The sequence below is a fragment of the Malaclemys terrapin genome, chromosome 5 (assembly GCF_027887155.1).
Source record: "Malaclemys terrapin pileata isolate rMalTer1 chromosome 5, rMalTer1.hap1, whole genome shotgun sequence".
Taxonomy (NCBI): domain Eukaryota; kingdom Metazoa; phylum Chordata; order Testudines; family Emydidae; genus Malaclemys; species Malaclemys terrapin.
Window position 1 is genome coordinate 15,880,799 of NC_071509.1, and position 26,110 is coordinate 15,906,908.

General features: G+C 38.8%; 1 protein-coding gene across 4 annotated transcripts in view; it reads right to left on the reverse strand.

The window, feature by feature from the left end:
• LOC128838685 (spondin-2-like) overlaps window positions 1-26,110 on the reverse strand; it is a 115,428-nt gene that overhangs the window by 16,141 nt on the left and 73,177 nt on the right. For 2 of the 4 annotated variants that reach the window (XM_054031079.1, XM_054031075.1), the window contains exons 1-2: window positions 24,990-25,286; window positions 19,504-19,642 (exon numbers count right to left, since the gene is read on the reverse strand). The gene's annotated coding sequence lies outside the window, so the exon portion shown is untranslated. Of the gene's footprint in view, window positions 1-19,503; window positions 19,643-24,989; window positions 25,287-26,110 lie in introns of those variants that run through there. The other 2 variants (XM_054031076.1, XM_054031077.1) reach the window with 1 other exon arrangement.

Sequence of the window (26,110 nt, forward strand, 5' to 3'; positions counted from 1 at the left end):
GCACCTAAGAGTCTTCCTGCACTGACCTTTTCTTTTAAGCAAACAGTACTACTAGGACTTAAATGATCAAAATCTCCTTCTGTACTGGAATATAGACTTACCTTTATTGATTGGTCATCTATAGCATTAACTGGGGATGGATTCTTCTCTCAAGTACTGGAAAGACTTGCAGGGGGACTTCTTCCCACTGCTCACCATCTCTTCACACCTCCACCTTCTATAGTTTCAAGGCCTTCTCCCTAGTCATTCTTATGCTGAGCGAGGAAGGTTTCCCCTTACCCAACCTGCACTGTGAAGGTTTGGGGACACACTAAAAAGGCTTTCAGGAAGGGTTAAAATCTGCAGGATTTATGATCCCTTTCTTACTCTCCGCCTGCACTCTATAACAAAATGGTCACTCAGGCAAAACTATAACTACTTCAAATACCTATTTTTTTCCACCTGGCTGTGACTGGGTGCCTGGAATAGGGCTCATAATAATCTTGCGGTTGCCAATCCTTTAGTTATTAAAAACTAAGGGTTTAATAAGAAAAAAGAAAAAAGAAAAGAAAATTATAATATACATACAAGTGATTGCAAGTCATATACATACAAGTGATTGCAAAGTCCTTATATCAGGTTTGTAGCAGAGATGGAATAAACTGCTAGTTTGCAAAAGTCTCTCCGAAATCACCCAAACAAATTGGGGGTCATCAGTCCTTGTTAAAAATCCAGTCCAGAGAAATGAAGACCAAATGGAGATGTCTCAGGTGCCTTAAGTCTACAGCCCATTGTGGAGAGTTACTTGTCCAAGATGGAGTCCAGTGTGACATGAGCATATAACATGTCCGTAGATAGTTTACTGAATTACAGGGGGTGGCCATTGGCCTCCTCAGAGTCTGAGGCATCTACAGGAAGACCTACTGTGTGGCTGTATTCCCTCTAAGCTGCGCGGTCACACACCCGCCCAGGAGTGAATGTAGTGCTGCACACTTGGTTAGCAGAGCCATGCACAGTGGCGTGTTCAGGTGCCCCTCACCATGCAGCTCTTCAGCCACGTTGCTCCTGCCCTCTGCCTTGCAGCCCCTGGCAAGCTGCTCCCAGGGTCCTCCTGCTTGCTGTGCAGAGTAGGGAGAAGGAGGGGCGCTGATGTCAGTATCCCCCTTCCATACCTCCACCTACCCATGTACCCCATCTTTGCAGAGTGGGGGAGAGGGGACAGGGCTCAGATGTTGTGTCTGAGCCTTCTGGTGTGTGAGTGCTTTAAAAAGACAGCACACGGTCTCTCATAGACTTCCCCAGCAGCCAGCACACACACAAACTGTCTCTGTCTCTGACAAACACATACACGCAGTCTCTGACTCACACACACACAGACACACACACACACTCTCTTTCACCCTCACCTCCCAACACATACTTGTATTATTGTTGTTACTTCTTGGTACTTCCTGCAATTTCATAATTTTATTTCTCTCTTATGCTTAAATTTAATTCTTTGAGTAGCGAATTCTAAAATGCCTAACCTGTCCTGGCTGGAGTAATTATCCCTATGGTAACTTTTAAAAATATACATTATATCTAGGTTTTTTGTTGCTACTGGGGGTGCACATCCGCACATTACTTCGATATTGGTGCATGTAACAAAATTCATTCCGCACATGGATGGAAAAAAATAGAGGGAACACTGCTGGGTGGGATGAGTTTCTTCAATGGTCCATTGTTAGAGTGAAGTGTTCTTAATGGGACATCAGCACATAACTGTCTAGCCTGGATGTAAATCTACTTGGCGGGGGGGTGGGGGGCGGGAGTGTCACCCAGGAATACAACACATGTGTAAGATACAAGCATATAGCCAATATTCATAATTTCAGATACAATGATGATACATGCATATGCACAGGATAATCATACTTAGCAAATCATAACTTTTCCATCGACACCTTATATGACATATTTTGTACATGATTTGTTGTAATTGTATAACAGTGGTAGCAACAATGATACATCTTTCTTATACACAGCATCACGCTGGCAACCGACGTTTGGTCAATCAGAGGAAAACTCATCCAGCATTCGGTTGTTAGGAAACTGCTGACTATAGAGTCCCTGTGTCTTATTCCCTTGAATAATAATTGGGCTAGACACAATCAGACTTTCTAGCTTTGTGAAAGGGTCTCTCTCACAATGCTTAATTCAGCAATCCATAGTTGCAGAAAATTGTGGATTTCTACTCAAGACTAGGGTTTACTATTCATGGCTGGAAAGCCACGTGTGCCAAATTTCTGTAAGTCAGCAGCTGGAGAAGAAAATTTCTGTGGGATCAGAACCTATGCTTGCATTCCTTCTTCAATTTTTATGCCCAGTTAAAGAGCAGCTGAAGCCTCATGGAAATCTTTGGAAAAAATCTTCCATTTAGAAATCCTTTTGCCTGTATATATTTTCTTGTTTTTTTCTTTCCTCTTCTGCATCAGAAAAGTATTTTGTTTCTTAAACTGATGTCTCCCTCCAGCATACCTATCTTCCATCCATATCCAGCCCTCTTTTTACCCTGAGTTCTTGAGAGCAAGAGAGTAGGCACACAAGGAGTTTAAGGTTTATTTCAATACAGGACTATGCCTAGTGTTTTAGCTTACATGTGACCATTCACAGCTTCTGCTCATTCAATGGTGGTGGAGAGCAGCAATGTTGCAGTTCCTGCTGTCCACCCAAGGTTTTGCAAGGTCAGTGTTGGAAAATACATAATCAAATGATGTGTGGATAATTTGTGACTTTGCTGTAAGAAACATTTTAACTCTAGTCATAATTTTAATTCTAAAACCATTGGGTTATTTTTACAAACCTAAAATAGCAACAAAACAAGAAAATAGCTTAAAATATCCAGGATAGCTTTGTAAGAATAGCCAATATCGTGTTTAGTAAGTGTTTCAACTATCAATTTATACAATATGGAAAAAAATGTGTGAACACATTTACCTGGCTGCAGATCACCAGTTACCTGGCTGCAGATCACATTAAAGGGTGCAAACTCTACTTTGATCAAAGTAAGCTGAACCTATGAAATGGAGGGCATAGTTGTACCCCTTATGTAAGAAGCAACAGGAGGAATGACATAAATAGTGATGATGACACTTATTATATGATGAAAATAAGGAAGCAGGGATTAAATTAGATCTGCCATTTCTTAGGTTTGTTTGCTTGCTAACATCCAAAGCAATAGAATGAGAAATCCCCTTGGCTTTTATCCATATTCCTGAACTATTGTCACCTATTAAATATTTACAATAACATCATCCAGTTTGCTGCTAAAGAATGTGTGTGCATCCTTGAATATGCACAAGCTGTTTTAATAAGCCTATAAATATCTAGCATTTCTCATCTTCCAATAGAAATATCAATCTGAACTACTTAAGAGCATTTATACACCCATACCTTCTCTTGTAGTTACCATGGATACACATACTACTATGGATACTCAACAATGCCAAAAGGTTTACATTCAATCGGAGTCCTTCAGTCTGAGTTAAACAGTAAAACCTCAATAGGAGTGAAGTACGCAGCAGAATATTTTTGTATGAAAAATAGTGGTGTAGTACTAGAGCCTTCTAAGAAGCACATCACATGAAAAGGAGATCCTGCGTTATTGTTGTGATGACCTAGAAAAACTCTGAAATGAACAGAACATTTAGATGGCTCCAAAGATGAAGGCTAAAGCTTACAGAGCTGAGTGAAGACCAATGGGACGCTATCGCCATATTTTTTAATTTGCTGTGTTTGAAAGACTAGAAGCGATGTGTTTTGCACAGTTCACTGAAGAAAAAAAGATTTGGACAGAATTCAGAGTGTTTTGCATTGAAATTTAATTAAAATAATTTGACAGGATACTCAAAATAGCATACATCCACATAATGTAAACATGATCTAAAGATTAATACATTATTTCATGTCCATAATTTCTAGGTTGCACTTGGCAAACAGCATGGTATAAGGAAAATTTATTCTTTTTATTTTATTTGTTTTATTCCACTATAGTAGCTTTCGCATTCACTGAGCCAGTTAAAGAGGGTAATTGTTTGGCTTTTCATCTGCATCATTTTACATTTTTTTAAAGCTTAGTTTTCCTTGTTCAGCTTTTTCCCTCCACCCTTTTCTCACATTCTCATCTTGCTAATGGATTTTCCTTCTTTCTAATCCTCAGATGTTTGTAAGTTCACTAGTTGAATCTAAGGCAGGAACGTCGTTTCATGAGGTGCATCAGAGATAATACTCTACAAAATAGTCTGGGGGAAAAAAGATAATTCAAAATGAGTTTGTGGTGAGAGATAACAGGGCAGAAAACAACAGTAAGATCATTCACACAGCGAAAAGTTGCTGAAGTTAAGGTATTTTTGTAGAAAACTTCTGTTTCGTCTTCTAAAAACTTCTTTGTTGAAATGGAGTAAGCCTCTGGTGTTACATGTTGTACCTCCTTTTTGCTAGTGAACCTTTTTGCAGGGATAAGTAGGCATTAGATAATACCACTTATACACGAAATATGCTATTTATTAAAATATGCCAGTCCTTTATCTCTTTGGCACCACTCCACAAGACTACCAAAGCTAATCTATATTGCTAATCCACTCATTACCACAACACATTTCACTGTTGAACATCTCTTGCTTTACAGGCTAATTAAGTTTGTTGCCGTCACTTTTTAAAGCCAGGCTTAAATAGTATTATAGAAGAGAGGGATCAATATTAAAAAAACTCAAATCGGTTTCAGACCTGAAATAATAATGCACCGTGGAAAATTAATTGGCTCTTTCATAGGCTCAGGATCTGGATACAGATCTAATCCATGCACAAAAGGGGTTTTATGCACCACTGTATACTGACCCTCCTGTACCTGTTTAAGAATCAAAATCAATACAGAATAGAGGGTGAACCTGGAGTGGGGAAGGTTGGGCCAGTAACAGGGGGACCACACATTTTTCCTCGCTAGCTCTATGGAGATTACTCAGAAAAGGTAGTTCAGCTGTAGTCTATATTACATTTCTCTTAAGCCCTCTCCACACCAAGGAATGTCCCTTCAAGAGTGATTTTGGGGATTCTCATTACCAGAGGATGACTTGCAAAGGGGGCCTGACTTGCCAAGGAGATCAGAGAGTTTAACAGAGACATAATTTTCTAGGATTATGCTTCAGGAGGATCTCAAACTACTTTGTCCTCAGTGGAAGGTGTGTGGGGAGAGGGGAACCATAGCCCATTCTGTGGACATAAATTCCATCCCCTCAGAATGGTTTGTGGAAAACCTCATGAGGAAATCCTTGAGGAAATTTTCTTCACACCAGCATCCCCCATAGGTATTTTCATGGGACTGGATGACCAGGGCATCTTAACATGCTGTAACATCAGCTTCTTTCATATTGATATTCATAAAAATTGAGAGGACTGGTAACAATATCCCATTGGATGTTTTAGATTGGAATAGTCTGCCAATGGTAGTCACATCATTTAAGACATTAAAACTGGACTAAACAAAGTCCTGGAGCATATGCGAATATTAAAAAAAAGAAAAAGAAAAAAAACTTCAGGCATCAGACAAAGTCCATTAATTTTGTACGTGGGAGGTTCTTGTTGGGAGTTTAGGTTCAGATACTGCATACATATATATTTTTGTCATCACTGCTTTACTTGGATATGAAAATGATCCAATATACATTGAGAAAAGTTAGAGCATTTGTTAATTCTGAACAGAGAGACAAGTTGAATAAGACAGTGGAGGAACTGTGATATGCCATATATTCAAAAGCATAAGAAGGTCTTAGAAGTGGTAAAGAAGAGGAGCAACTACAGTGTTGTGTAACAGAAACTAAATATTGTTTCTAATCTTAGTCTAGCATCTCAAGCTAAAACAATTTGCGCTTCTTCAGAAAAAAATTATTGGAGAAATTTTTCTAACTGCTCTTTGCTTCCCAACAAAACTCAGGGGACTGCGAAAGAAGAAGTCATATTTTCTAAGTAATGATTTATGCCAGGCATTTATTGCCAGTTTTTTTTTGTTTTTTGAAAAAACAATGTTTAATTCTGAAATGGAAGAAAAAGTGGACTATCCATTAAAGCAATAGGCTGCATAATTCCTTGTAACTGTTGTTATTGTACTTTCAGTGTAGCTGTAATCATGTTGGTCCAAGGAAGAGAGAGATAAGGTAGGCAAGGTAATATCTTTTACTGGACTACCATATACCTTCCACCAACAGAAGCTGGTCCAGTAAAAGATATTACCTTGCTTATCTTGTCTCTCTCATTATTGTATTATTACATATTTCTTAAGCACCAATAGTACAAAATACTGACAATTTTGACTTTGATTTTAAGATGGCATTGCCTAGTAGTGATAAAAACTGAATTTACCGAAGTAGTTTATGATTAATTGTATTTTCTCTGTGAGTTATATATATTGCAATTAGAAACTGATGTTAATTTAAATTCCAAATTAAGCTTCCAGTGCTGCAGGAATGAGTTCTGATAACTTACCAAGTAGTTCTTACTTCTGAGTGATTTCTGAATCAATGTGCCTGTCTGGTGCTGGACTAGATTCTATATTCAGTTACGGTGATATAAATATAGTTATTTTAGTAGAGGTGCCCGAGGATTACAGCAACGTAACTGGTCAGAATCTGGCCTGCTGTCTTTCACATGACATGTAAAACTGAGATCCTGACTTCGTTTGTCAGTAAAGATTCCATATCACTTTTCTGCATAGTAGACACATTATATATCAGTTGTCCTGGCCAAACTGTAATTTAGATAATATTCTACCTCTGAGTTCCTCCTTCAGATTCAATTAAAGAGGATATTATTTTTTACTTCCTGACCTAACCTGGTGGACACACTGTTAAACTACTATTGCATTTCATTTTAGAGGTCATTGCATTTTAGTGGTTGGGCAATGTAGTCCCTACCACTTATATCCCTAACATGCATGTTTGAAGCTTAACTAACAAATGTTTGGAATTCAGTTGTAGGCATCTTGGTCCCAGGATATTAGAAAGACAAGGTGGATGAGGTAATATCTTTATTGGACCAACTTCTGTTGGTGAGAGAGAAACTTTCAAGCCACAAAGAGCTCTTCTTTAATTCTAAGGATATGTCTACACTACCTGCTGGATCAGTGGATCCCCGAGTGCTCCCCCGTCGACTCCTGTACTCCATCTCGGTGAGAGGTGCAGGCGGAGTCAACGGGGGCGCAGCAGCAGTCGACTCACCGTGGTGAAGACACCACGGTAAGTCGATCTAAGTACGTCGACTTCAGCTACGTTATTCACATAGCTGAAGTTGTGTAACTTAGATCGATTCTCCCCCTCCCCCTCCCCCAGTGTAGACCAGGCCTAGGAAAGGTATTCCAAGCGTCACAGCTACATGCAAGATGGAACAGATTGTTTAGCGTAAGTAGTTAGCACATAACTCTGATAGACACTAAAAATCATGGACTGAACAGAGACACTGGATTTATGACTTATTACAACAATCTAACCCTCTAATCCTCCTTTTTGTCCTATGACTGAAGAGGTATTAATGGGTCACTCTACCTTGAATGATCCATTAGAACATGTACCAAGTACTTATGCTAAACAATATGTTCCATCTTGCATTTAGTTGTGACCCTTGGAATACCTTTCCCAGACCTGAAGAAGAGCTCTGTGTGGCTCGAAAGTGTACCTCACCCACCTTGTCTTTCTAAATGTTTGGAAAGCACTTTGAGATCCTTGAATGAAAAGAATAACTAGAAACAAAAAAGTATTAATATTTAATAACTGCTAAGGTTGGATAGGCACAAAGACTGGATAAAGAGACTTCAGTGATGATTCCCACTACCCTCTTCCTCAACCCCCGCCCTAGTTAGCCGTGTGGACTATAATAGGTACCAAAATCTCTTGTATGTAATTGGCACACCTCTAGTATTTAGATGACTGTAGAGCAGTATGAAAATGCCTGAGTGCCTAAAATACCTGAAATTTGTCAACCAAATAAATAGCCTAGTTTTCAGGGATAGTGAGCACTCAAAACTGCAACTAAAATAAATCTGGGTTTTGTGTATACGTGGAATGTAGGACCAAGCCCTTTGCTTTTTTGTTTTTTTTTTAAGATAAAGTAACCTAAATGGCAAACAATTTTCTAATTCTTCTTAACACATTTTGTAGGGGGGAAAAAACCACCAGGAAAATCAACTTATCTATGGCACAATGTAATGTGACATGATGTGAAAAACTATTTTTCCTTTTTTTCAAGAATTCCTGAAGAATCCTGTCTCCTTATAAGAGGCCTTGCTAGTCACTACCAATTGAACTCAGTCTTCTCTCAGCATGTCCTACTTTTCACTTTGGCCAGGGCCGGCTCCAGGCACCAGCTTCTCAAGCAGGTGCTTGGGGCGGCCGCTCCGGAGAGGGGAGGCACGTCCAGGTGTTCAGCAGCAATTCGGCGGACGGTCCCTCACTCCACCTGGGAGCGAAGGACCTCCCGCCAAATTGCCACCGCAGATCGCGATCGTGGCTTTTTTTTTTTTTTTTTTTTGGGCTGCTTGGGGCAGCCAAAACCCTGGAGCCGTCCCTTTGGCTATGTAGAAAACTGGGTCAAGCATTTGCTTTCCTTGTTGTTCCAATCCAGAGGCCAATGTCTTTAAAATATCTGAAAACTGACTTTGGCATTTCTTTTGGCTAAACAGCTTTCAGTGGATTAGACTAAGTATGGAAGCACCGTGACTTTTTCCCTATTACTCCCCTAGGGAAGTGTCAGAAATACCAGGACACAAACAGCAGAATAATTTCAAAATGTATTGATTCTTCAAGCTGTACAGAAACCCCAGCAGCAACATCAATGTTTCTACGCGAATAGCTATTCCAATAGTTATACAAATAGCGTTACATAAAAATACACATTTCCTTGTCTGTACAACCAAGTCGCCCTTCCAAGATCGCCCATCAAGTACAGGAAGCTGCATTCAGTGCTACTTATATGGAAATGGTTGTGCTTGATATGATTTTTTCCCCATCATAATAAAGTTAATTAACGTGCCACTTACATCTGTGAAAATAATAGTGTGCTAAATCCACGTGTGACTCTGCAAAGTAATTTGTACGTAAAAGTAGGTATGTTGTGTCACTAAGCTGAGCCCAATATCACAGATGTAACTGCATAGTTTGGAATTATTTACATACTTCCTTTGCCAGGCACTTTGGCAACACCATCAGTTTTTGGGAGTCAGACTGCCAGGGTGAATCTGAATGAACCACTCATTGCCAACCACTCTGTGGGTACCAAGCAGCTTCCCATCATCTGCAAATACCTTGGGATATACCTTGAACTGGGATAAGCAGAAGAAAAGTATTAGGCAGCTTTGCAGTTTCCAAAATAGCTGGCAAAAATTTGAAGTACCAATATGGTTTATAGGCATACAAGGGATCAATCAAATATAATAATTCTGCAGAGCAGAAGGTTGTGCATCTTTAAGGGAGCCAGGAATCTGGAACTCCATCCTCTCTTTTTTTTGACTGTGTGCAATCAGGCTGTCTGCCATACATTTAAAGTTGGAGGGGCTAGAGATGGTTAGGCTCTGCAACTGCAGCTACCTAAAGAGATGGGGGCAATATTATATTGATGCATAGGTACGCAATATTCAACACTGTTACTGTAACTCATACATTTACTTTGCTGAGATTTCAGTAGAATTCTATGGGGGCACAAGTTAGAAGAGGTTTTGGCCCATTATGTGACTGGGAGTCTGCATGTGAATTTGTAATGTAGAACCACTACAAACTAGTTACATGATGAACGGAGTGAAAGATACAGTTTGTTATTTGTCTGTGGTTTTGCCTATTATGTATTAGGTTCTTTCCAGACAGGCAAAAAGTTAAAAGTCCCTGTCCCAAAGAGCTAACATTCTGAAGATAGACAAACAAATAGAAGTTAGTGGTAATGGGAAACATGAGAGTATGCTATTAAATCTCTGTCTCTGACCGGTATCATTGCAAGTTAGAACAACTTGTAGAATTTACCCAGCAAAGTGTCTGCCCAGGATCCCTTATCTATTATAGCAGCTGCCCGTCTCCTGCTACAGAATCCAGCGCATAGCAAGCCTGACCATGTAAATTACATCATGAAGTTTTTATTAGTATTAGTTACCTTTATTTCTGAAGTGCTTTAGATGTACATGGTACTTTACAAATACAAGGTCTTTGCCCCAAAGAGCTCATAATTTAAGGGTCAGACCGTGTGAGGTATAAGGCACCCTCAAGTTCTAGTGAAGACTGAATTAAGGGCACCCAGCACCACCAGATAGGCTCTGTGTTAGACAATATACAAAAGAATGGATGGATATTTTAACATCTGTTGTTGATGTTTGGTACAATTCCAGTAGTCACTTCTTACAAGATTTTATAAAATAATTATCTGCCTAGTTTCAAACCTTAGCGCCCAAAGCCATACCATCTGAGTGCCTCACACTATAAAGACATAATGGCGATCTCTCGATCTCTCTCTTCCTTCTACGGAGATAAATAATTTTTTAAAATATAAAATGTGTGAGTGAGCTGATGTATGTACTATTGGAGGATAACTCAAAGAGCTGGGTTTGAAATTTAATTCTGAATGCAGTAGGGGTGGAGGAACAGTTTACTCATTACAACTCTGTGGGTTCAGTCTGAGAGGAAGGACCTGCTCCTGAACCATTTAAGTGCATTTCTGTTCATTCCTGCAGCCTCTTGAAGGCAGAACAGGTATTTGATGATCAATTCCTCTGAATGGGACAGACAGTTCCAGCAGGATGCACTTCCATTGTGGACACCAAAGAACAGGTGCCCTCTCTGTATCTTGCCCTGGTCTGAAACCTGATTAGGAGAGATCCAGGCTGTTGGATGTAGATGGTGGTGTTGAAGAGTATTTTTAGCTAGCTTCTCATTTAATTTGCTTCGATGGTTGGAAACTGGGTGATAGTTTGCAAGGTTACTGGTATCAAGTGGCAATTTCTTTAATATAATTCAGATTATTGAGTGTTTTAAAATGAGAATTAGATTTCCCTCTTCAAAGGAGTTGTGCGGTCCAAAGGTTTGATTGTCACGAGTATGGGATAGCCATGTTATTTACAAATGGCAAAGCAATAGTAAACACTTAACCTTGAAAATTCTGAGTTTCAACTATTTTTCTCCCTTTGCAGATGGGAGGCAATTTGGCCCCATGTTAGGAAAAGAATGACAGCAAGATTAATAGAGCCTCCAAATCTGGAAGACTTAAAAAACTGAATGAAAGGATTTGTTTTAAAACATGGAAAAATTAGATATGCCAAACTGACTGATATCTAGGAAATGTTAGAAGATTAAACAAAGTAAAATATGAGTTTAATTATCAATTATAAAGGAAGAACATGTATTTTTTACTTTAAATACATTTTTTATGAGATGGGACTAATATGGAATATTCGTTTTGAATCTTGTAAATCACATGCCAGGCTACACTAATGAGGCAGATGGGAGGCATATTAACTACTGTACTTACCCTAAAAGAATGGGTGAGGTGTTCTGTAACTTTCAGAGAAAACACTAAGGGGAAACAATTTTAAAATCCCATCTGCTCTAATTTATATATTCTGACTAACGGGCATTGGAGAAACTTCTAATGATATCAGAAATCATTGTGGCATCTGGAAAATCTCTAGAAACAGATTAATTTTCTAGAGTTGATGTAAGCATATCTCCCATGTTAGCCATGCTATTTTGTGCAAGTCATCATTATATGTATTCTCGGTAGAAAATGTATATTAAAATACTGGTATAATGCCAGTAGTTTATATTTAGCAAAGGGAAAAGTAGAAAAGGCTGTCAGTTAAAAAAAAATCCTTGCATGAAGGAACATAGCAAGATAGTGTGAACTCCTAGTAATGGTAATTGGGATCATAACTGCGGGCTTTGAAATAGAAACAAGAAAAATTTGATATAAATAGAGAAGGAAATTATTTTTTACTTCTAAAATCCCTCTAGATACTTTGTATTCATCTGCTGAAGATCTACGCTATGATTTTAATTTAAGTACTTCAGCATCTGCTGTTTGTATCCTCTATGTCTAAAATCCTGGCATGATATTCCGGTGCATGAAAAGTTTATTAGGGCACTGCTGTAAACTCAATGTTGTTTTCAGCTATAAATTCTTCTGCTGAGGTCTCATGAGTAGATACTGACATATAGCCATTATTTCCATTTGTCAATATTAACCAATGTGTCTGAGGAAGTGGGTGGGTGAGGGGGAAACCTAATGGCACTCATACTGCTGCAGCAGATAACTCAGAGATACGTGCTTGATTTTGTCTTTACAATGTTAATAGAGTTTATTTCATACACACAGTATTATATATATATAGTATAATAAATTTGTTAGTCTCTACGGTGCCACAAGTACTCCTGTTCTTTTTGCGGATACAGACTAACATGGCTGCTACTCTGAAACCAGTATTATATCTGTAGATTCTGGAACAGATACGTTGGTGAGGTGACACAACATGATCCATTATTCAGGTTAGAAATTTTGTTCCGCTGACACAGTAATTCACATTGATGTGTGACATCTCTTGCAAGTTGTCATTAAATTAGAATGTTGACATGAGTTAATGTGATAGCATGAAATAATCAGCTTTGCTCTCTCCTAATTATTTGGGGTCCTTGAAGTATTCACCCTTTTATTCTGAGGCAGTTTTCCTCTTTATAATCTCAGTCTCTTTCAACTCATCACATATGAGTAGGTTTACATTTAATTTAATCTGACTCACATAAATTCAGAAACAGAAGATGACATTTTTAGTTTCCATTTTCTCGTACAATAAACTATTTAAAAAGCAAGAAAGAGAGGCAAAAGAGTGGGTGGAAAGCAAGAAAGTAGAGGAGCGAAGAATCACTTGTTTCCTCTCAAATCTAGTTCCTAGAAAATCAGAATATTTGCTATAAGACTCCTAAGGTAGGACCAGATTTTCAAAGTTGGACATGTGTTTGCTGTTTTTGTGTTCTTCAAAGCAGACTAAGATTTCTATGGCATCTAATAAATCCATTATTTAATTAGAATGTTAACCCTTCCTTTCCACCTGGTTGGGGAAGATATTATAGTCAACCCACCCACATCTTTTCAGACCAAAAAAAACAAAACAAACCCACACACATTGGCAGGCCTTGTAAGGTGATAAGCTGTTCTTAAAAGCAACTAGAGCCTGATTAAGCCACATGTGTTGATGTGTCATTCCTAGGCTACACTCTAGCCAATCCACAAGTCAAGAGCTGGTCTGGTGACTCTCAGGGCAGGTATATAAGCCTCACAGAAGAAACAGCAGCTCAGTCTGCTGAACATCACTTCCTGGTCTGGAATTGTCCCATGCTTGTTAGTGGTAACAGACTCCACAAGCCCTAGCCGGCTCCAGCTTTGCTCTTGCTCCAGTCCTGCTCCTGGTCCAGCCTTGTTCCAAAAGCACATTGGGCTCCTGATTCTGGTTCTGACCCCCCATCCCAAGCTCCAGCTACTAGGCCTGACCTTCTCTAACACGGTTTCTAAAAGACTTAGCTTTGTAGACAAGGAAACGAAAACCCCACTCCCCTTCTTGGGGAGTAATCCAATGTTTTAAAGAGCAGTAGAGTGGAAAGATGGTACAGTGGTTAGGGTTTCAGCCTGGGTCTTAGATCAGAGAATCAAACATCAGTCTTCCATCACAGATTTAGGGCCAGATTCTCAAAGGTATTTAGGTACCTGAAGATGCAGCTAGGTGCCTAGGTGAATTTTCAAAAGTGCCTAAACAGGTTGATTTAATTGATTTTTATGGGAAGTGGTCATTTAACCTGCTTAAATGCTTTTGAAAGTCCCATTAGGTGCCTAAACACCTTTGGGAATGTAGCCTTTAATCTTTGGGCCTTAGCTCCAGGTTCATTGAACTTTACAGAATACTCAACCTCAATAACTTGAGTAAAATTAAGATGTTAGTACTTCCCTATCTCAGAAGCATGTTGTGAGGATAAATGCATTAGATTGAGTAATGGGGGCAATATAAGTACCTAGAGACAGTTTATGCATACATAAATCTTGATTAAATATAGGCCAAAGCCTAAAATTGCATGCATGATTTGCTAATGAAGTTATAATTGTCTGTGCTAATTAAGCAATCAGTTGCATGTCCATCTTTTGATAATAAATTCTAGTATGTCTTGCTAATCAAGGGTATATCAGCTAATAAAACCTAGAATTTCTGACTTATGGTCCCATGTAAAAACTGCTACACCAAACTGCTTCCAAAATGTGACTGTACATTTCAAGAGACTGCTCCCTTTGCTTAGATTTATATCTGAACTTGTTTATAGCCTCACTGACGTATGTTCACAGAATCATAGAAATGTGCGGGTGGAAAGGACCTTTAGAGGTCAGCTAGTCCAGCCCGCTGCACTGAGGCAGGACGAAGTACACCTAGACCATCCCTGAAGGCTGTTTCTCTAACCCAGGGGTCCCCAACGCGGTGCCTGCAGGCGCCATGGCTAAGTCTAAGTCTAAGTGCGCCTGCGTACTGGCCGATGGATGAGCATCCGCCAAAATGCTGCCGACAAGCAGCGTCATCCAGAGGCGTCGACAGAGACATTTCAGCAGTGACGCCTCTGGATGACGCTGCTTGTTGGCGGCGACACCTATTGACATTGCCGCTTGTCGACGGCATTTCGGTGGATGCTCTTCCGCCGCCACGGTCCTCCGTGGATCGTCGTCTGGCCACTGCTCTAACCTGTTCTTAAAGCCCGCAATGATGGAGATTCCACAATCTGACTTAGAAGCTTATTCCAATGCTTAACTATCCATATAGTTTTTCCTAATACCTAACCCAACTCTTCTTCCTGCAGATTAATCTGATTACTTGTTGTCCAATCTTCAGTGGACATGGAGAACAACTGGTCACTGTCCTCTTTATAACGGGCCTTAATATAGGTAAAGGCTAATCAGGTGCCTCCACAATCTTCTTTCCTTAAGAATAAACATGACCAGGTGTTTTAGCCTTTCCTCATAGGCCAGATTTTCTAAAACTTAACATGTGTGTTGCTTTTTTCAATTTGTCCACATCTTTCCTAAAGTGTGGCACCTATAACTGAACACATTACTACAGTGGAGCCCTCACCAGTGCTGGGTAAAGCAGGACAATTATCTCCCTTGTTTTAAGACATTCCCATTAGTACACTCCACAATGTTTTCAGCCTTTTTAGTAACTGCATCACATTGTTGACTCGTATTCAATTTGTGATCCACTATAGCTCCCAGATCCTTTTTCAGCAGTACTACTGCCTAGACAGTTTGTAGTTGTGAGTTTGATTTTTCTTTCCCAACTGTAGTACTTTGCATTTGTCTTTATTGATTTTCATCTTGTTGATTTCAGATCTCTTTTCCAATTGGTCAGGGTTATTTTGAATTCTAATCCTGGCCTCCAGAGTGCTTGCAACATCTCCTAGCTTGGTATCATCCACAAATTTTATATGCATAATCTCGACTCCATCATTCAAGTCATAAAAATATTGACTAGTACCAAAGCCCCGTGGGATCCCACTAGACACATCCTCTCAGTTTGACAGCAAACCATTAATAACTACTCTTTTAGTATGATCTTTCGATCAGTTGTGTGCATCTACCTTTTAGTAATTTCATCTAGACCATGTTTCCCTAGTTTGCATATGAAAATATCACATGGAACAGTGTCAAAAGCCTAACTAAAAATTAAGATATCACCTCTACAGCTTCCCCTTATCCACTAGGCCAGTAACCCCATCAAAGAAGGAAATTAGGTTGGTTTGGCATGACTTTTCTTGGCAAATTCATGTTAGTTATTCTTTATAACCCTATTATCCTCTAGGTCGGAGCTTAAAAACTGATTGTTTAATAATTTGTTCCAGTATCTTTCCAGGTATCGACTGATATATAATTCCCCAGGTCCTTTGCGTTCCCCTTTCTAAAGATAGGTACTATGTTTGCTCAGTCCTCTGGGACCTCACCTATCCTCCATGAATTCTCAAAGGTAATCATTTATGGATCTGAGATCGTTTCAGCTGCTTCTTTAAGTACCATAGGGTGCATTTCATCAGGCCATGCTGACTTGAATACATCTAATTTATCTAAATATTCTTTAACCTGTTCTTTCTCTATTTTGGCTTGCTTTCCTTTCCCCTTGATGTTAATAATAATTGTGTTAAATATCTGGTCACAATTTACCTTTTTAGTGAAGACAAACAGAATAGGCATTAAACACCTGAGCCTTCTTGATGTCTGTAGAACTGGAAAAATAAGTCAGATTAACATGGTTAAAAAGTTGCATCTTATTTCCACTTTGAATGTTTCTAACTTCATCTTCCAGCCACTTGCTATTTTTATGCCTTTGCCTAAAAGATTGAGCCCCTAATATCAGAATTTAGGTTTGTGGTATAAGATAAGACGTGAGAGAGAATGATCACAAATGTTAGTCATGTTGCTTAATGCTGTTCTGGAAGGTGTTCAGATAATATGGTGATGAGGGCAATATAAGAACCCACAAAAATAGACTATTACCTTAGGTTTACCTAGTTCACTGCATTTAGCTGTATTATAGACAGAAATATTAAGTAAATTGTAGTACAAAAGAAATGTTAAAAAGTAGTATTTTATAACAAAACAATATTCTTTTAAGTGAATTCTTCTGTGTTCTAATAGTTCAACATCACTGAAAAAAAAATGCAAGTAAATATAAATTTTGTCCTGAAAACAAAGTGTGTAGTTGTCTGTTGTTGGGTTTTTTTTTTTTTTTTTAGTTTTTGCTAACACATCATAAACTCATCTTAACAACTGGGATTCCCAGCAATTAGCCTACTAGAGTAAATACAGCTGCCAAAGTAAAATTATGTCTAGAATTCCAAATACACAAAATTAACCCATCAATGGATGTATTGGAATTAATGAAACAGTATGTGATTTTCAAACTCTGTGGAAAATTAACCAATTTTTTATCGCAAAGCTAAATCTGAAGAATTTAAACTTTTTTCCCCAATAAATCAACTTATTTAAATAGCTACAATTTGTATAAGAAGAGGATGTATTTGTATAGAATACTGTTTTTTAAAAACAACATTTCATGGTTTGGGGATTAACACACAGAATAGACGAAAGATGAGATTCTTCTACAAGAGGCATCTCAACATACAAACGTAATATTCATAGCCCAGCATCCCCCCCCCACACACAAAAAAGTTGTCATTAAGTCCAATTTAAGGATACATTCTTTGATCCAAATGAAAGATTTCAGTAGATTGTGGCCTAACCATGATTTGGATTCTTTATTTTTGTGTGTAGAGCACAAGTTTACCCTGAAGGGGAAAAAACAGCAAGATGTTTCTCATTAGAAAAGCCTCACGGTTACTGCCACAGCTGCAGCTCTGGTTTCATTCCAGAGTTTGAACTCCCAAGAGACACAGTAAAGAACAGCTATGGCCCAAATGTTATCACCTCCTAAATACAAAATCGAGGAAGGAAGAAGTTTGATTTCTTCACTAGAAGAAAATCTTCATTTCAGCAAAATAAACAAGGTTATACAGTTAAACCACTGTTAAATAAAACAAGTTTCTTAAAAAAAAAAAAATTGAACTTTTTAAGATTTTGAAAGTTTCTGATTTTTCCATTCATTCCAGTTGTGGGATGCATTTCCTATATCAGGCTATCTACTTCCAAACAGGAGACCCTAGGCTGATTCATTACTATATCAGCAAAATGTCAGCTACCACTAAGAGACAGTTACAACTGTTCAATTCTTTTTTACTACAGAACCCATACATAAACAGCCCACATCTATAGATACCCCAGGTGTATATACATGTCCCCCCCCACCAAAAAAACAGTGGTTATATCCATGATCCATGTTATAAATTATAGAACAAAATGATAAAATGTATTTATCATGAACTTTTAACCACCTCATCTGTATTCTGCCCACTAATCCATCTCTCCTCAGACTACTAACAAGCCAAACCTCCGAACACTTCAAATAGTCAGGAAGCCTCCACTGGTGGGGGTCTGTGGGACCCAGACTGAAACATAAAGGTGATTTACAGAAAGAAAATAATTGAATAATTGGGCTCAGGAGATTTCGTTTTGAAAGGGATGTTTGAAAGGGTTTTGTTCTGGGATGAAGACCGTGGTTGACAATGCCACTCCTATGACACAGTGAAATTTTCTATCATAAGGATAAAGTTTGTCTACACAGGAGACAGTTTTCTCGGGGATCGTCTGAGACTGTGGAACAAACTCCTACAAGATCTAAGGACCATCACAGACTTTGCCAAGCACAGGACTCACTTATTCTAACTTGCCTTCTCTAAGCTAAAAGCATAAGCCCCTGTGGCACCTCTCTTCCAAAAAACAAACAAACAAACAAACAAACAAACTGCCCAAGAAAAGTACTTATGTATATTGAGGGGAAAGGTACTAGCCAAAAGTAGGTCCATAAGATATTGAAAATAGCTCATATTGAGCATCCTTTAAAATCAGTCTTCAGTAAGAAAAAAATTGTAGAAATGATCCAGCAATCAGCTTCTGTATATTTTGGTTTGATTGTCTTTCCACTTTTCCATTTCTATTACAGGTTTTCATGGTTGCCACAAATCTCTCTCTCTCTAATGTATTTTGTCTTGTTCTGCTAAGCCTGCCACTTCTATTCTTTATATGACTGAGTCAGTCATTCTAGAGTCAGTGCCTCCTAAAACCATCAGAAGAGCACCCCCCTTGCAAATGGTTGATGTCAGTCCCTTATAACACTACAAAGGCGGCATTAAATCTGTTATAACTAAACACTTAAGCAGAATTGGTAATTAACAGACAGCAGACTAGACTGTTTGTACAGCACCTAGCACAATGGGGGTCGTAATTTTGACTAGGGCTCCTAGTTGCTACAATAATATGAATCTGGATCTTAGTTTCACCTGACTTCAATCAACCTACACCAAAGTAACCAAGTTCAGAATCTGGCCCAATCTTTTTGATCAGAAAAGAGAACCTTCATGGAAAGTAGAACAACTGGTCTTAGACTGGTTCTAGTGATGCTCTCCTGATCAAATGTAACTGTGAAGAGATAAATCTGCTGTACATTATTGCTGCAGGTAGTAATTTGTTTTGAACTCAAAGACAGCAGCAAAGAGATTTTGTATATGTTGTATAGCAATTAAAATATTGAAACAATTTTTTAAAAGCCTGGAGGGGAAGAAACAGTGGAAAGAGAGAATGGAAGGGAAAGGATTTACTTGCCATATTTATCACAAAGTTTTCCCCTAACTGCACACTTTAATGATGCCACTGGATTTTTTTTCATTTAATTGCTGCTCTAACAGTCTTTATTGTAATTTACCAGGGCATGAGTTTGCAGGAAAAATCATTGTTTTCCCTCTAAATAGCTACCGCAGGTCCTTTTTCTGTAAATCATGGTGATGGCATAACTGTTAACAACTTTAGAAAGTGATACAAAATAGCTCCATTTACCTGGCATATTAAAATTACAGTTGTCAGTTTTTAATGTCTCTGATATCTTTTAATCCTCCACATGTTGTAGAACAAGCTAAGCTTTGCTTCCAGGATCCCGCCAGGATGCTCTGATACAAAGATGTACATCCAATGAAACCTAGAGAGAGAAAAAAGTCTCTCATGTACTTAATGCATCAAAATAACTCCAAATGTATTGTGTCAGAAATTAACTGTTCTCCTTCATAAATGCCCAGAGCAAGGAGAAAACATCACCATTACATGTTATACTGTTTAAATGAATATGTATAATCCATACTGTGTACTCCAATCATTTAATTTTTTTACTGATGTGATTGTAAAATATGTTCCTCTTGCAGTCTTAAATGGGAATGGAACAGATGGTAAAACTTGATTAAGGAGTAATTTGTCCATTACTCCTTGGACAAGGAGTCTATGTTGCCAATGATTCCTCACTCTAACAGTATCTCATTACAAAGCGATTATGATTTGGTGGGATAGACTGAAAGGTAGTAGAACTTGAGGAAAAGTTTACGATCCTAGGGAATTCACTGTGGCAAAGTTCAACACAGCAGGGCTCCTCTATATTAGATTTCTGAGAAATCAAGAACAATCAAGAGAGATTTATGCTAAGATTTGCTGCCTTTTCTGACTTTCCAGAGTTGCTCGACAGAAAGAATATTCACATACAAACAATATACCGGTATGTCACACACAGTAATAAATATGGAAGTGTAACTCAGCATGAGTATCTTTGGACAGAAATCTCTGAGCTTTTTAGAAAGTTTCACGGACCCTTAACTGTTTCATTGTGGCATAATTGCCTTTTTTTTTAAACACTATAAAGATTTTACAAATTACTTGTTAGAAGTATGTTTAAGAGGTGTATAACAATATTTTGGTTTTCGTTGTTGTACCATTCTATATTATTAGACATTACAGTAAATTTGAGTTTATCTTCAGTAAAGATGTGGATGTTTTCTAACAACATAACAATGGAGATGCACATTCTTTTTGTGTAAATATAGCTGCAAGTCCAAAGGATCTATCCTTGGACTAATCTAAAGATATTTTTAATGATCTTGGAAAGAGGGATGAACGAGGAGGCGGCAAAATGTGCAGATGACAGAACTGAGATTAAAGACTGTGAGGGAATTGGCAAAACTAATTGCACAACGGCAGATGAAATTCACTGCTGACAAAGGCAAAGTAATACACATTGAAAGGCATCATTTGACTTACTCATATACCTTACTGAGTTCTAAATTAAGTTATCATTGAGATTAAGAATTTAGCAGGATTGAGAACAGGATTAGACTTTTATAACGATAATGAGACTATCCCTGGTTACACTGGGTAGGATGACTTATGTAAGGGCTATAAATCCTCACAACATAAATCAGCCACTAATTACACTGCTCTACAGCCAAAATGCTTCTGAAATAAATGTAGTCAAACTTTACTAATTCTGGATCACTGAGAACGAAAATGATGCTTAAAATTGTTGATTGGCTCTAGTTTTCAAGATATGCTATTGGGTCAGTATATACGACCCTTGACTTGGGAATGGCGGAGGATAAGTGAGTTATAAAGGGAAGGGATCTCAATTTAAACCAGAAATGACTAAAATACATCTTTGACTGGATCTATGAATAAATCTATGACTGGGTTTGGACAATACTTGCTTTTTAGGCAAAACAATGAATGATGCAATCTGAAGCTGGTATTGCGTCATACATGATATGAATTGTATCATGTTATTCCTAGAAGTCATGGATGATGCAATCATAACTCAGCTTACATCACTCTGCTGAACAAATTGCCCTAGATCAGCTCTAGAAATCATACAGTGTCGTGCTCTCTTATTTATCAGTGTTTGATTTTGCAAAGGGACACATTTCTGTTTAGCCAAAGTGAGCAGAGATGCCTCGTACTTGTGTGAACAGTGCAGATAACTTCTGCTATGTTTGTGGTGAAGTGACTTTTGCATCACAAAAGCGCAGTATAACCACTATGGTTAAGAAAGCCTATCACCTTTATTTTGGCTGCAAAATTGGAGATCAGGACAAGAGGTGGGCCCCACACATATGCTGCAACACTTGTGCAACAAATCTTCGCCAGTGGTTGAACAGGAAAAGGAAATCTATGCCTTTTGCAGTGCCAATGATTTGGAGAGAGCCAACAGATCATACCAGCAATTGTTACTTCTGCATGGTGCCTCCAGTTGGGAAAGGTGTGTCAAAGAAGAAAAAGTGGACTGTGCATTATCCAAACATTCCATCAGCTATACGCCCAGTACCCTACAGAGAAGGACTGCCGGTTCCTGATGCACCAGAATCATTCTCACTTGAGTCAGACAAGGAAGAGGAAGAGGAAGAGGATGAAACTTCTGGTCCTGAACCATCAATGTCACAGGACCCACATTTTCTCCCATCCTCCTCCTCTGAACCACACCTCATAACACAAGGTGAACTGAATGACCTTGTCAGGGATTTGGAACTACCCAAGAGTAAGGCAGAGCTGTTGGGCTCCAGACTACAGCAGTGGAATCTCCTGGCAGGTGATGTTAGGGTTTCCATGTTCCGTGACCGTCAAAAGGATCTTGTCCCATTCTTCTTCATGGAAGGTGATCTTGTAGCCTGCAGCAACATCGATGGTGTGATGGCAGCCCTCAACATCATTCACGATCCAGATGAGTGGAGACTGTTCATTGATTCATCGAAGACGAGTCTTAAAGCTGTTTTACTGCATAATGGCAATGTTTTGCCATCAATTCCAGTTGGTCATGCAGTCCATAGGAAGGAAACCTATGACAACATGAAACAACCTTTTGAGGTGCATAAACTATGACCAACATCAGTGGCAGCTTTGTGGCGATTTGAAGGTTGTTGTTCTCTTGCTTGGTCTGCAGACTGGATACACAAAGTACTGCTGTTTTCTCTGCGAATGGGATAGTCGTGCAAGAGATTCCCACTACATCAAGAAAGATTGGCCACTCCAACAGTCATTGGAGCCTGGGAGGAAAAGTGTTCAGCATCCACCACTTGTTGAATCAAGGAAGATTTTGTTACCACCCTTACACATCAAGCTGGGTCTGATGAAGAACTTTGTCAAGGCCATTGACAAAACACAAGCAGCTTTCAAGTACCTCTGTGGAAAATTTCCAAGGTTAAGTGAAGCTAAGATAAAGGAAGATGTCTTTGTTGATCCTCAGATTCATGAACTTCTTCAAGATGATGCATTTGACCATGCACTGCGTGGCAAGGAAAAGACCGCATGGAAAGCCTTCCAGTTAGTGGCAATAAATTTTCTCGGAAACAACAAGGCAGACAACTACAGGTTGTTGGTGGAAAACCTCCTCAAGGCATACAAAAGCCTTGGTTGCAACATGTCACTAAAGATACATTTTTTGCACTCTCATCTAGATTTTTTTCCACCGAACTGTGGAGCAGTGAGCGACGAGCACGGCTAGCGATTTCACCGGGACATTGCAACAATGGAGAAATGCTATCAAAGCAAATGGAGCCCATCAGTGCTTGCAGACTATTGCTGGACAGTGACAAGAGATGCTCCATTTAATGAATACAAGAGACAAGCCAAGAAGTGCTGAGTAGACACTGAATATGACTAAACTATGTACATAATAGCTTTTTGCCTTTTGTTTCATTATAAATTTTATTTATAGAACCCTTTTGTTGATTTTTAAAGTGCTACATAAACAGGACAGGTGAAATATTATCATGTAAAGCAAACATAAACACATGAAAAGAGCTAGGTTTACAATTTATGATTAAAACTCTACTATCTACACAATATACATAGACATAAAATGTAAAAACTTAAATATCTTAGAAACAGTAGCCAATCAGTTGTTTTAATTGTCATATTTGAATTCAACACATCAAAATACATAATAAATAACACATTTTATCTCTGAAGCAGACGACTTCTCAAAAATTGGAGACCAGTGTTACAGAGGTTAGAGACACTTCCTTCATGCATAGGTTATTCCACAATTTTCTATTATAGAGATCCTTGCACCTTTCTCTGAAGTAACTGGTACTTTCCTCCCAGCCCTCCCTACTTTGTCACCATTGATCATCCCACCAACCTCCCTGTCATTCCAGCCTAGAATCTGGGCACCATCTCTGGCCCCTTTGTGTCTCTTGACCCACACATCCAATGCAAGCTTTACTGCCCCCTCCCCTCTTGTTGGCTTATATTACTTGTATAACGTAGACCAGAGGTTCTCAACCTTTTTCTTTCTGAGGCCCCCCCAACATGCTATAAAAACTCCACGGCCCACCTGTGTCAAAACAACTGTTTTTCTGCATATAAAAGCCAGGGCTGGCATTAGGAGTAGGAAGTAGGGCAACTGCCCAAAGCCCCATGCTACAGGCCTCCCCCATGAAGCTACATATCTTAGGCTTCACCTTCAGCCCTGAGTGGTGGGGCTCAGATCCCCAGACTTCAACCCTATACAGTGGGGCTTTGGCTTTCTGCCCTGGGCCCAGAGAATCTATTGCTGGCCCTGCCTGGCGGACCCTCGGAAGCCTGCTCATGGCCCTCCCAGGTGGCTCCGTACCCCTGGTTGAGAACCACTGGTTTAGATCACAGAAAAAGTACATGTATGATAGAAAAAGAAGTTGCAAAGAAGAGATTATGAAAATTGTCAAATTTATTTCAGGATCCCCTACTGACAATCTCCAGAGGAAGCCCTATCTTGTCTGAATATTTTCAAAGAGGCCTCCTCTTCTTCTAAGACACAACACTTCTAAGAAAGGGCTAAGAAATTTCCAAAACTTCTAAGGCAGTTTCCAATGAAGATAAAATATTCTAGAACTGGGCTATTGGTGGTTATGTGAAGTCTAATTTGCTAGCAATATAACAGTGCTTACTTTATGCTGCATAAGTAAGTTAATTTACTTTTCAAAATGTGGAAATTAAAAAGTAGTGTTTGATTTAGAAACTCAGACATACATACTACTAACTTCCAGAGGGAAAAAATATCAAATGAAAATTTCATCTAGAGAGCTACACATATGTTCTAAAAATTTGACACTAAATACTTTTCTTTTTAGATTTCATTGGAACTAAAAGGCTGATTACTTGGTCTGTGGAAAATTGGACTAGCATTAGAAAATATACTGTAGGGAACAATCCTGCATTGGCAGAGGATTGACAAGATATCTTCCTGGGGCTTTTCCATCTTTGTTTACTATGACACTTGCCAACCTATGTAACTTTTCAGCCCTGTGCCAAAGTTCAACTAATTGTGTTCAGATATTCCCTATTTGTGAAAATACAGGAAAAGCACAACTATGCAAAAGAGGAGAAAGGAAAGTTAATTTAAAATCGCCCTATTTCTGACATAAGGCAGAGGTCTGCATTTACTGTTATTTTGTCCGTTTTACTCCTTCCTCCATGCAAAAGTTGGCTGAGCAAGATCATTTTGACTTATGTATACTTTTTCAGCATGCACTCACCTGATGACAATGGAAAGATTTCAAACTGTGAAAAGTTTCCCAGCATTTAGCAGAATGAATCATGGAATCCAATATATTAGAGATGGAAAAGACCTCTTAGTTTCTCTGTTCCCTCCCTTTTGGCTGCAGGATTGCTCCTTGCGATGTATGGTCAGATCCTCGGGTACCCTGGGGCTGCTTCACACTGCACCCCCAGCAGCATCTGGCAACAGTGCCATGATAGAAGAGGGCCAAGGATATTCTCTCATTCCCTCTCCTAAAGGCTTTGTTCAGTCAAATGTCCTCTGAAGGCCAATGAGAGTTTTGCTTGAGTGATGTGAGAGAAATAACATATGTCAGGTAAAACAATAAAAAAAAGTCACAATACTTTCTTTCTTGCAGATCTTTACTGAACTGAGGCCAATATTAGCCATTTGTCTGCCCAACACTCAAACATTTTACAGTTCAAGAGTAAAAAATTAAAATAAAAATTTAAAATCCCTTTTGGGAGGGGTTGACGGAAAGCTCTCAAATATTGTTCTTTTGATGCTGTCCTGCAGATGTTTTCCATTTCAAACTTTGTCTACAAACATTTGTTTATTAAAATTGATGTTGTTACCTAACTGGCTTGTACTTAAAGCCACTGCAAAATAAATGTTTTAAAAAAGTCCCACTTAGGAAAGATGCTATGAATCATTTTCATTTTTGCTAGTTCCAAAGTGTGTCACAATTTCTTTAGCAGTGCAAGAATCTCTGAATTACTTCCAGATTTTCATATTAATATCTGTGGAATCATCTGGAGTTCATCACAAATGGGTCTGTTTCTAGTATTAATGGTAACTTTTCAAAACATGCTTTATACATGGCATGTGGGTGCTTGATTGGAGCATTCTGCTTCTCAGATCAGCCTCATTATCTAAACCAAACCAAATTCTAAAGGGTCCAGAGCTTCCTCTCTGAGTCTGGTATGTCCATGCAAAGCTGACCATCAACCAATATAGAGTTATAGTTTTTCTACATATCAAGCGGCAGTAATATTTCATTTCCTGAGACACCGTGTGCTGCAAGAAAAAAAACAAGCTACTATTGTCAGTGAAAAAGCTAACAATGGAATGTTTGCCTCCTAGTGCAGGTTAGACTAT